At 38.1% G+C, this 11,673-nt stretch overlaps 1 long non-coding RNA gene across 1 annotated transcript; it reads left to right on the forward strand.

Annotated features, from left to right (window-relative positions):
• Window positions 1-2,482: 2,482 nt before the first annotated feature.
• Window positions 2,483-4,328, forward strand: LOC128314228 (uncharacterized). The gene is made up of 3 exons (XR_008295719.1): window positions 2,483-2,536; window positions 2,699-2,796; window positions 4,049-4,328. It is a non-coding gene; the product is annotated as an uncharacterized LOC128314228 (long non-coding RNA).
• Window positions 4,329-11,673: the final 7,345 nt, after the last annotated feature.

Consider the following 11,673-nt stretch of genomic DNA (forward strand, 5'->3'; position numbering starts at 1 on the left):
ATGGTCTGCAAAAATTTTCTCTCTTTCCATATATTGCCTTTCACTCTGTTGGTGGTTTCCTTTGCTGCACAGTTTTTAAGTTTGATGTAGTCTCACTTGTCTATTTTTTTCCTTTTGTTGCCTTTACTTTTGGTATATCCAAAATATAATTGCCAAAGCGAAAGTCATAAAATTTCTCCTGTATGTTTTCTTCTAAGAGTTTTATAGTTTGGGGTTTTATATTTAGGTATTTAATGCATTTTTGTTTAATTTTTTATATGGTGTAAGGTAAGCATCCAAATTTGTTCTTTTGAACAACAGTTTTCCCAACACCATTTGTTTTTAAAAATTTATTTATTTATTTATTTATTTATTTATTTATTTATTTATTTTAGAGAGAGTGCACATATGTGTGAGTGGGGGAGAAGGGCACAAGTGAGAGAGAGAGAGAGAGAGAGAGAGAGAGAGAATCTCAAGCAGGCTCCATGCTTAGCACAGAGCCTGACACAGGGCTCGATTCCACAGCCCTGGGATCATGACCTGAGTCAAAATCAAATGCTGGATGTTTAACTGAGCCATGCAGGTGCCCCTTTTTTAAAAAAGTTTTTTTTTTATTTTATTTTTATTATTTTTTATTTTTTCTTCTTTTTTTAACCATTAAAAAAAGTTTTTTTAATTTAAATCCCAATTAGTTAGCATATAGTGCAACAATGATTTCAGGGGTAGATTCCTTAAAAAATTTTTTTTAAGTTTAGAGAGAGAGAGAGAGAGAGAGAGAGAGTGCCAACACCATTTGTTGAAGAGACTATCTCTTCTTTATTGTGTAACCTCAGTGTCTTTGTTGACAATCATTTGACTACAGACAGGAGAATGTATTTTTGGGCTCTCTGTTCTGTTTTATCGGTCTGTATGTCTTTCTTTACACCATACTCTACTGTTTTGATTACTGTAGTTTTGTAATATATTTTGAAATTAGAAAGTGTGAGGCCTCCAGCTTTGTTTTTCTTCCTCAAGATTGCTTGGCTATTTGAGGTCATTTGATGTTCCATATGAATAATTTAAAGATTTTTTTCATTTCTTCAAAAAATTCCATTGATATTTTGATAGAGATTTCATTGAACCTGTAGATTGTTTTGTGTAGTATGAACATTCTAGCAATATTAATTCTTCCAGTCCATAACTGTTGGCTGCTTTTCCACTTATCTGTGTCTTCTTTAATTTCTTTAAACAAAGTTTTGTAGTTTTCAGTATACCAGTCTTTCACCTTCTTGATGAAACCTTGGTTAAGTTTAATCTTAAGTATGTTATTCTTTTTGAAGCTATCATAAATGGTATTGTTTTCTTAATTTTCTTTTCATATGATTCATTCTTAATGCATAGAAACCAAATTGATTTTTGTGTGTTGATTTTGTATCTTACAACTTTACTGAATTCATTTATTAGTTCTAAGTTGGTGTGGTGTGTGTGTGTGTGTGTGTGTGTGATCTTTAGGGCTTTCTTTCTTTCTTTCTTTCTCTTTCTTTCTTTCTTTCTTTAAGAGAGAGAGAGCACAGGAGCAGGGGAGAGGGGCAGAGGGAGGGAGAGAGAGAACCTTTTATTTTTTTTTAATGTTTACTTATGTTTGAAAGAGAGAGAGAGACAGACTGTGAGTAGGGGGGGAGCAGAGAGAGAGGGAGAATCCAAAGCAGTCTCCAGGCTCTGAGCTTTCAGCACAGAGCCTGGCGCAGCACTTGAACTCACAGACTGTGAGATCATGACCTGAGCTGAAGTCGATGCTTAACCGACGGAGCCACCCAGGTGCTGAGAGAGAGAGAGAGAGAGAGAGGGAGAATCTTAAGCAGGATCCACACTTAGCATGGAGCCTGACGTGAGACTCAATCCCATGACTCTGGGATCATGACCTGAGTTGAAATCAAGAGTCAGGAGATCAACCGACTGAGCCACCCAGGCATTCCTAGGGTTTTCACTCAATGAACATTTTGTGTTTTAAAAAGGAACTTTATTCTTTATACGTGTTGATGTGCAAAAGATAAAGAAAATTTTCAGAGTAAGGGAGACTAAAGGAACATGGCAACGACATGAAATCCCTGTCCCTAAACTGCATCTTATGTTGGGGGTGGGGGAGATGCTATAAACAACATTATTGCACCGATTAACAAAATTAGAGAACAGATGGTAGATTAGGTAAAAGAATAGTATCAATGTTTAAGTTACTAAAGTGGATAACTCTACTCTAGCTACACAGGAAAACAGCATTATTCTTAGGAGGTATATGCTGAGGTATTTAGTAAGGGGACTTGATATATGTCATTTAGTCACAAATGATTCAGAAAAAATTCGAGAGCTCGAGTGAGAGCAAGGGGAAGGGAGATTGAGCACAAATAAAATGAGTAAAAAGGATAAATCTGATTGTATGGTGTGTGTTGTATACTATGTACTATTCCTAATCTTGTAACTTCTCTATGGGTTTGAAATTATTTCTAAACCGTTGCTGTTGATTTTTCAGAGGCTAATGCCTGATGCATGAGATTTAAGAGAAGAGGCAAAATCAACCTTGGTGAGTACCACTGTTCTGACCCACAAGAATGATGGTAGGAATGGAGTATGTGTGGGGAAAAAAAGAAGCATAAATAAAGATGCGGGACTGTTGACACTTGCCTGGCGACGGTGGCTCCCACCAGCTGCACACTTTGGTAAATGACCCCTGTTGTCAAAACAGGCCCCGAGACAGGAACAGCACATGAGACATCTTTCCACATGGATTGGTAGTTTTATCAAGTGGAATTTAATCCCCCCAAATCAAGAGGATTATTTTGGGTAAGTCATTAAAATTATTAATTAAAATGTTGGTGTCGGATTGCCTTTATTCTTGTTTGTAAGATTTCTCTCGGCGCCCAGCCTGCCCCTGGCTCCCCTGTGACTCCATGCTAAATCCAGGGCCTGGGGTGTCATGCTCACTTCTGCCTGTGCCTGAGGAACCCCCTAAAGGTGGGCACAAGGTTTCAAGAGAAGAAGTATTTTAAGACATGCTTCAAGTTAAGAGAAGACTGAATATTTTTGACTGAATAGTTTTGGAGCCTCTGGTACATGCAAGGCAATTTTGGTACGGCTATGCTCATTGTCCTCAAGCAGTTTACAATCTAAAATGACAAAGCCAGAAAACACACACAAGCTAGACCATCGTAGAAGGTGCATTTTAATAGCCCTCCACATGAGAAATATTGTCAGAAATGGAAATTAGTTGACTCATTGGTGGAAGAATCTAAGGACTCACAATATCCAGAGGGTCACCTGGGTGGCTCAGTCTGACTTTGGTTCAGGTCATGATCTCACGGTTGGTGAGTTCGAGCCCCACATCCGGTTCAGCGCTGGCAGTGCAGAACCTACTTAGGATTCGCTCGATCCCTTTCTCTCTGCCTCTTCCCTGCTCTCAATTTCTCTCTAAATAAATAAATACCTTTACAAATAAATAAATATCCAGAAAAGTAAAGGACTGTGTAGGCAGAGAGGGTTAAGGAGACTTTACAGAACGAAGAGGAGAGCTGAGATGGAAGGATGGGTGGAATTTGTATATAGGGAGAGAGTTTTCAAGAGGGGGAGTCCCCATGAGCCAGAGTGGAGACAAGAATGCTTGCGTCTATTTGAAGTACAGCAAATAAGCCAGGTTGTCATAAGATGAGAGTTTGGGAAGGACAACGAGAGGTAAGCGTTTTTGAGTAGATTGAATATCCAGGCCTCTGAATACCAGCAGCTCAGGCTTTGTGGGCGATGGAGAATCAAAGAAAAGGCTTTGGAGCAGAGGCTGGGGGTAGACGACCCCTTCAGAAGCTATTGGCTATCAGAACCCTTATACTGAGCACCCACTGTGATTCCGGGACTTTCAATACATGTCTCTTATCCTCACAAAAACCTGCAAGGTGGATACAATCACCTCCACATTAGCAGGAGAGCTACAGTCCCTGCGAAGGGCAAGTACTTTGCTCGGGCCCACGCAGCTGGCGGAGGTCAGAGCTGGGGTCAGACTGCAGGGTGGAGCTCTGTCCTTGACACCACTTTTCTGTCTCTTCAGCTGTAGTAGGGACACAGAGTCATAACACCTCAACCAGGGCGATGCCAATGGACGTGGAAGGAAAAGAAAGATGTGGGGAAAACAGGAAGGAAAAGCTGACAAGACTGGGTGAACAATGAAGTTTAGAAGGTAATGGAAATGGAAGTTAAATAAAGTTTCATTTTGTTTTTCAAGCAAGAACTTCCTGTTTCTACTGTGCTATTTGGGGGGAGAAAACAACAACAACAACTAATCACGATATTGTCGCTACACATCGGACACTATTGTCCTAAAATATAGCCTAGTGTAAGATGTTATAAATATAGATAAATATGTATAGCATGGGAAAGAATCAGATACATGCTATAAGAGGGAAATACACAAATCGCTGTTGAATTTGTCCCTTGGGAGAGAGAAAATCTAAGTGATAAAAGCAAGCACTCACTGAAGAGACAATATTTGACCTGGACTCTAAGAAATGAATACGGCTTTGAATAAGAAATGAATACAGAGGGAAGAAGTGGAGGGGAGGATACTCCAGATCAGGGTTTCTCAACCCTGGCTGTGCTGACATTATGAGCTGGAGTAATTCCTTGCTGTGGGAGGCTGTCCTGTGCATTGTAGGATGTTTAGATCTCTGGCTTCTACCCATTAGACACCCTTCCCAGTTCTGACAACCAAAATGTCTCTAGACATTGCTAAATTTCCCCTGGAGGGCAAAATCAACCTCAATAAGAACTGCTATCCTAATCTAAGAGAATGATGTTAGAAATGGAGTATGTTTGGGGAATAAAGACGCATCTGTATCAGCCTGTTTCAAAATGCGTTCCTGGGAACATTAGTGTCTAATGAGATAAGTAATAGTCCCTTCAATACAGTTCATGGTCAAATAGCATGGAGAAATACCAAATGCTTTTCCCTTCAGTTGGAAATTCACAGTATATATTAGAATAGTAAAAGCTTTGAGAGATTGCACAGGGAAGCTGTTTGACATTAGTTAAATTTAATTATCAAAGAACTTTTTTTTGTCAAGGAACAAATATTAACCTCCTGAAGGGCACTGTTGTATTACAGAACACAGCTTGAAAAATGATGGCATATTTGACTGAAACACGGGGTAAATGAAAGATTTAAAGCTGAAAAAATACAGATAGATTCTAGAACCAGATGCAGAGAGTCTGGAACTCAGGCTAAGGAGTCTGAACAATATTTAATGAACAATAGGGAGGTAACCAGCAGGTAGTGTAATTAAAACTGTGCCTCAGTTATTCATTTATTCAGCGTATGTTAAGCAACATCAGTCTAGTGTCAGCAAGCCAGATAGATTAGAAGATGTAGAAACAGGAACCAAAGTACATTAAGTTCTTGCAAAAGTAATAACTTGGAGTAATAATGATGGAAGGGGTACACGCAAAAAGTATTCGAGGGTGTGGGAGCGCCTGGGTGGCTCAGGAGGTGAGCATCTGACTCTTGATTTGGGCTCAGGTCATGATCTCACGGTTGGTCGTGAGACCGAGCCCTGCCTGGAGCTCTGCCCTGAGTGCGTAGCCTGCTTAAGATTCTCTCTCTCTCTCCCCTTGCCCCTCTCCCCTGCTCAGGCACATGTGCGTGTGCTCTCTCTCTCTCTATCAAAAAAAAACAAACAAAAAAAACCAAAAGATCAGTGAGGGAAAATGGAACTGGAAATAAATTTGGGGAAATCATCTGCCTTAAGGTAACAAAAGAAGTGAATGTGAATGCGGCAGCAATAAGGGGAAAGAGCAGGGAAAGAAGGAAAGGAGATGGCTAAGAATTCGGCTAAGACTTGAATGTCTACACTGAACGAGTAGAAGAAGGATGATGAGGTAGTGAAGGAGACAGATCTGTTAGAGAAGTAGAAGATCCAGGAAAAAATGTCAGAGAGGCCCAAGGGTGAGGGAGTGTCAAGAGGCAATTGCCATGTCACAAAGAGGTCAAAGAAGATGGACCCTGAAATGAGGCCACTGAATTCTGAAGATAGGTCCAAAGAGGCTATTGAAAAGAGTTTCAGTAGAGTGGGGGATAGAAACCAAATTGCAAGGAGTGAATTGGGGGTAAGGGCGGTGAGGCAATGAATACAAATTACTTTTTTGAGAAGTTAGCCATCATGACTGCTCAGAACTAGTAGCCACTGAAGGCAACAGGATTGTTTGTTTGGGGATGGGGAGATTTGAGCATGTTTACTCACAAAAAATAAAGAATCAGAGGACATTCAGAGATTCAAGAAAGAAGAGTAAAAAATTGATAGGGCAAGGCTTAGGAGGAGTCAGTGAAAATGAGATTAAGGTCAGAGATCCTTCGACAATAAAGGAGAGACGTCTTCCTGAGTCAGGAGTGAGGAGGAGGAGACAGATAAGAACAGAGAAATCTGGAGGTGGAGGCCTCAATAAACTCAAACTTTAATAAATTCAGAGATCTAGGTCATCAGCTGACAGTAAGGGAAACAGGAATGGAATTGAACATTTGAAAGTGTAAAAAATAGTTCGCAGTTATGAAGAATTTGAGAATGTTAGAAAGAGATGGCTAAAAGGTTGTCCAAGTTAGAATGAGACCTAAAATTTGCTACATGAGCTTGTAGCTGACCCAATTAGTATAATTTGGTGACCAGCTTCAGAAATGCTCAGAAATAAAGAAAGTGAAAAATAGGCAATAAAAACAGACCCACAGGTGATCCAAACACTGGTATTAATAGAGAGGAACTTTAAAATATCTGATCAATATAATCAAGAAAATAGACAACAAAATGGAAATTTTTACTAAAGAATTAGAATGTATTAAAAGTAACCAGGATGTTAATGAAACTTATTGTGGTAATCATTGCAATATGTAGGGATATGGAATCATCATGTTACACACCTAAAACAACTACAATGTTATCTATCAGTTATATCTCAGTTAAAAGAAAGTAACCAAATAGAAATGATTAAACTGAAATAAAATAATTGAAATAAAGACTTAGTAAATGAGCTTAATAGCAAATTAGATATACCCAAGGGGAGAATTAATGATCTAAAGGAGAGTTCAGGGGACATCTGGGTGGCTTGGTCAGTTAAGAATCCAACTTTGGCTCAGGTCGTGATCTCATGGTTTGTGAGTTTGAGCCCCACACTGGGCTTGCTGCTATCAGGACAGAGCCTATTTCAGATCCTCTGTCTCCCTCTCTCTGCCCCTCCCCTGTTTGCACATGCTGTCTCTCTCTCTTTCTCTCTCCCTTTCAAAAATAAATAAAACATTTAAAAATAAGTAAAATAAAAGAGGGTTCAAAAGAAAATATTGAAACTAAAAGAAGGAGATAAAAAAGATTAGAAAATATGGGGAGGGATGTAAGAAACTGATGGAACATGATGTAAGAAGGACCTAGTACCCATGTAATTGGAGGCTGAGAAGTGGAGGAGAGACGTGGAATAGAAGCAGAGTTTGAAGACAACAGCTGACAACTTTGCAAAACTGACAAATTATATCCAGCTATGGATCCAAGCTCTGCAGACCCCAAGCAGAATAAACTCAAAAGAAAATCACACCTAAGTGCAAGAGAGTAAAACAGCTGAAAACAAAATACAAAGAAAGATCTTAAAAGTCACACATTGTCCTCAAAGAAGCTACAAAGAGTGACAGTTAACATTTTATCAGACACAACAGGAGCAGGAGACAATCCAGGAACATCTTTGGTATGCTGAAAAAATAAATAATGTCATCCTAGAATTCTATGCCCAGCAAAAGTATCCTTCAACATTTAAGGGAAACCAGAAGACATTTTAGACACAGAAAATGAGTGTATTGGCAACAGAACCGCACTGAAAGAAGTACAGAAGGGAGTAATGTTTGAGACAAGGAAAATGATTAAAGATGGAAACATGATAACCCAAGAAAGAATGGAGGGCAATGACAAAGGTAAATATTTTGTTAAAATTAAATGAGTATTGGGGCGCCTGGGTGGCTCAGTCGGTTAGGCGACCGACTTCGGCTCAGGTCACGATCTCACGGTCCGTGAGTTCGAGCCCCGCGTCGGGCTCTGTGCTGACAGCTCAGAGCCTGGAGCCTGTTTCAGATTCTGTGTCTCCCTGTCTCTGACCCTCCCCCGTTCATGCTCTGTCTCTCTCTGTCTCAAAAATAAGTAAACGTTAAGAAAAATTAAAAAAAAAATTAAATGAGTGTTAAATGCTTAAAACAGCAATAAAGTCTTGTGGGTTTAAAATATAAGTAGAAATAAAGATGTCAGGGCACCCAGCTGGCTCAGTTGGTAGAGCATGTGACTCTGAACCTTGGGGTTGCAAGTTCAAGCCCATGTTGGGTGTAGAGATTCCTTAAAAAAATAATAAATTTTTAAAAATCACGTAGTAATAGAAAGGACTAGAATGGAGAAATGAAGTTAAAGCAATATAACAGCTTCACATTGTATGGGAAGGGGAAAAGTACTACTTTATAAGGAACTTTAATACAACCAGTTGCATGTTGTAATTTCTAGGGCAACCACTAAATTATTACAAAAAATATATTATTAAGTTTATCAGGGGGTGATGGCATAATAAAAAATAAAAAAAAAAATATTCGATAAACCCAAAAGCAGACGAAAGAAAGAAAGAAAGAAAGAAAAGAAAAAGGAATACAGAATAGAAAGGGCAAAAAAAAAAAAAAAAGCAGGATGATAGATTTAAACCAAGATACATATGAAACCGCATTAGATATAGATGGATTAAAAGAGATACACCAGTGAAGGGATGCAAAAAGAAACATACCGCGCAAACACTGAAATAGCTGGTGAACCAGTATGAATAACACACCAAGTAAGATTTAGTGTAAGAAGTGCTGCTACAGGGGTGCCTGGGTGGCTCAGTCTGTTGGGTGCCCAACTTCAGCTCAGGTCATGATCTCACTGTTCACGAGAGACCTTTGAATTCTGTGTCCCCCTCTCTCTCTGCCCCTCCTCCACTCACACTCTCTTTCTCAAAAAAATAAACATTTAAAAATTTTTTAAAAATGGAGATAAAGAAAGGATATTTTATAATGGTAATTGGGTCAATCTACCAGGCAGAAATAACAATTCTAAATCTGTATGTACCCAGTAATATAGGTTTAAAAATATAACACACAAAAATTGCATATCCAGGGGCATCTGGGTGGCTCAGTCAGTAAAGTGTCTGACTCTTGCTGTCAGCTCAGGTTGTGATCTCACAATCTCTCTCTCCTTCTCCCTCGGCTCCTCCCTGGCTTGTGCATATTCTCTCCCTCTCTCTTTCTCAAAAAATAAAAATAAATTAAGGGGCACCTGGGTGGCTCAGTCAGCTAAGCATCCGACTTTGACTCAGGTCATGATCTCACGGTTTGTGGGTTCAAGCCCCATGTTGGTCTCTGAGCTGATAGCTCAGAGCCTGGAACCTGCTTCAGATTCTGTGTCTCCCTCTATCTCTGCCCCTCCCCTGCTTGTGCACACGCACACAGTCTCTCTCTCTCTCTTCCAAAAAAAAAAAAAAACCAAACCAATAATAAATAAACATTAAAACATATTTTAAAATAAATTTAAAAAATTAAAAAGAAAGAATCACAAAATAACAAATTTTTTTAAAAATTTGACATATCCAAAAATAGAAATAGACACAATCAGAGTGGGAGAGTTTAACACACATGTCTCAAAAACTGATAGAACAAATAGATAAAGCAAATAGAAAACAAACCAGCAAGAATATGGAAGACTTGAAACACAATTCACAAATTTGACTTAACTTAAATATTCTAAATACTGCACCCAACAACTGTAGAATAGTTTTTGTGTTCACGTAGATATTTTACTAAAAGTGTCCTAATGCTGGGCTATAAAGCATATTCAATAACTTCAAAGGATTGAAATCATACAGACTATGTCTGGGACTGAAATGGAATTAAGCAAGAAGTTAGTAACAAAAAATAAGCAGATAATTACTCAAAATTAGTATATTTGGCAAGGTATTACTAGATAACCCTTGGATCAAATAGTCAGTTTCAATGGAACTGGAAAATATTTTAATTGAATGGAAATGAAAACATTGCATAACAAAATATATGCACTGTAGCTAATATCACTCTTAGAAGAAAATGTACAGCCTCAAAATGAATAATTTAGAATATAGTATTTGGATAGTAAAGAAGAAAGACTGAAAATGTATGATCCATTATCTTAAAAATTAAGAAAAAAAGTCAAATTAGCCAAAAGGAAGTACAAGAAAAGAAATAATAAAAGAGCAGAAATAATGAATTAGGAAATAACTGTGAAATAGAAAAATATCAACTAGCTATGACTGATCAAGAGAAAAAGAAAGAAGACATATATTACCAGTATCAGGAATCAAAAAAAGGATATTATCACAGATTCTGCAGGCATTAAAAACTTTATTTTTTTATGTAAAAAAATTGTTTTTAATGTGTATTTATTTTTGAGAGAGAGAGAGACAGTGCAAGCAGGGGAGGGGCAGAGAGAGAGAGGGAGACACAGAATCCAAATCAGGCTCCAGGCTCCCAGCTGTCAACACAGAGCCCAAGGTGGGGCTCGAACGCACGAACTATGAGATCATGACCTAAGTCGAAGTCCAACACTTAAATGACTGAGTCACCCACACGCCCCAGATTTTGCAGGCATTATAAATCTAATAAGGGAATATTGTAATCTTTATGTCACTACATTTTTTTTAATATTTATTTTTGAGAGAAAGGGAGAGAGCACATGTATGTGCACACCGTTGGGAGGGACAGAGAGAGGGGAGTGGGACAGAGGTTCCAGAGCAGGCTCTGTGCTGACAGCAGAGAGCCCCATGTGAAACTCAAACTCATGAACCATCAGATCATGACCTGAGCTTAAGTTGGTGCTTAAACAACTGAGTCACCCAGGCGTTCTACGTCACTACATTTTAAAATGTGGATTCATTAAACATATTCTTTAGGAAAACACAACTGAACAAAACTGAAAAAAGAAATAAAAAATCTGAATAGTCTATTTTCTATTTAAAAGACCTCATCTGTTAAAAACTTCCTCACAAGGACAACTTCTATTCTAGTTGGCTTTGTGACTAAATTCTTCCAAAAAATTTAAGGAAAATAATTCTTATCAGAACATATAAAATTTTCTAGAAAATTGAAAAAAAAGTAAATACTTCCCAAACCATCTCATGAGGCCAATATAATCTTGATATCAAAATTTGACAAGATAATAAGAGAAAGTAAAATTACAGATTTTTTTTTATGAACTTATGTGTAAACAAAATATTAGCAAGTTTAATTCAGGAAATTATATTTCAACAAAATTGATTTTATCTCAGAAATAGTTTGCTTAAGGGCAACTGGGTGGCTAAGTCAGCTGAGCGTCCGATTTCAGCTCTGGTCATGAGCCTGCAGTTTATGGTTTAAGCCTTGTGTTAGGCTCTGTGCTAATAGCTGGAGCCTGGAGCCTGCTTCAGGTTCTTTGTCTCCCCCTCTCTGTGCCCCTCCCCTGCTCTCTCTCTTTCAAAAATAAATAAACATTTTTAAAAAATTAAAAAAAGAGAAAAAGTTTGCTTAACATTCAAAAATCAATTATATAAATCACCTTATTAATATAATAAAGGAGAAATATCTTATAATCATATCATTAGATACAGAAAAAGATACAGAATTTGATAAAA

This window comes from Acinonyx jubatus, chromosome B1, assembly GCF_027475565.1.
Source record: "Acinonyx jubatus isolate Ajub_Pintada_27869175 chromosome B1, VMU_Ajub_asm_v1.0, whole genome shotgun sequence".
Taxonomy (NCBI): Eukaryota; Metazoa; Chordata; class Mammalia; order Carnivora; family Felidae; genus Acinonyx; species Acinonyx jubatus.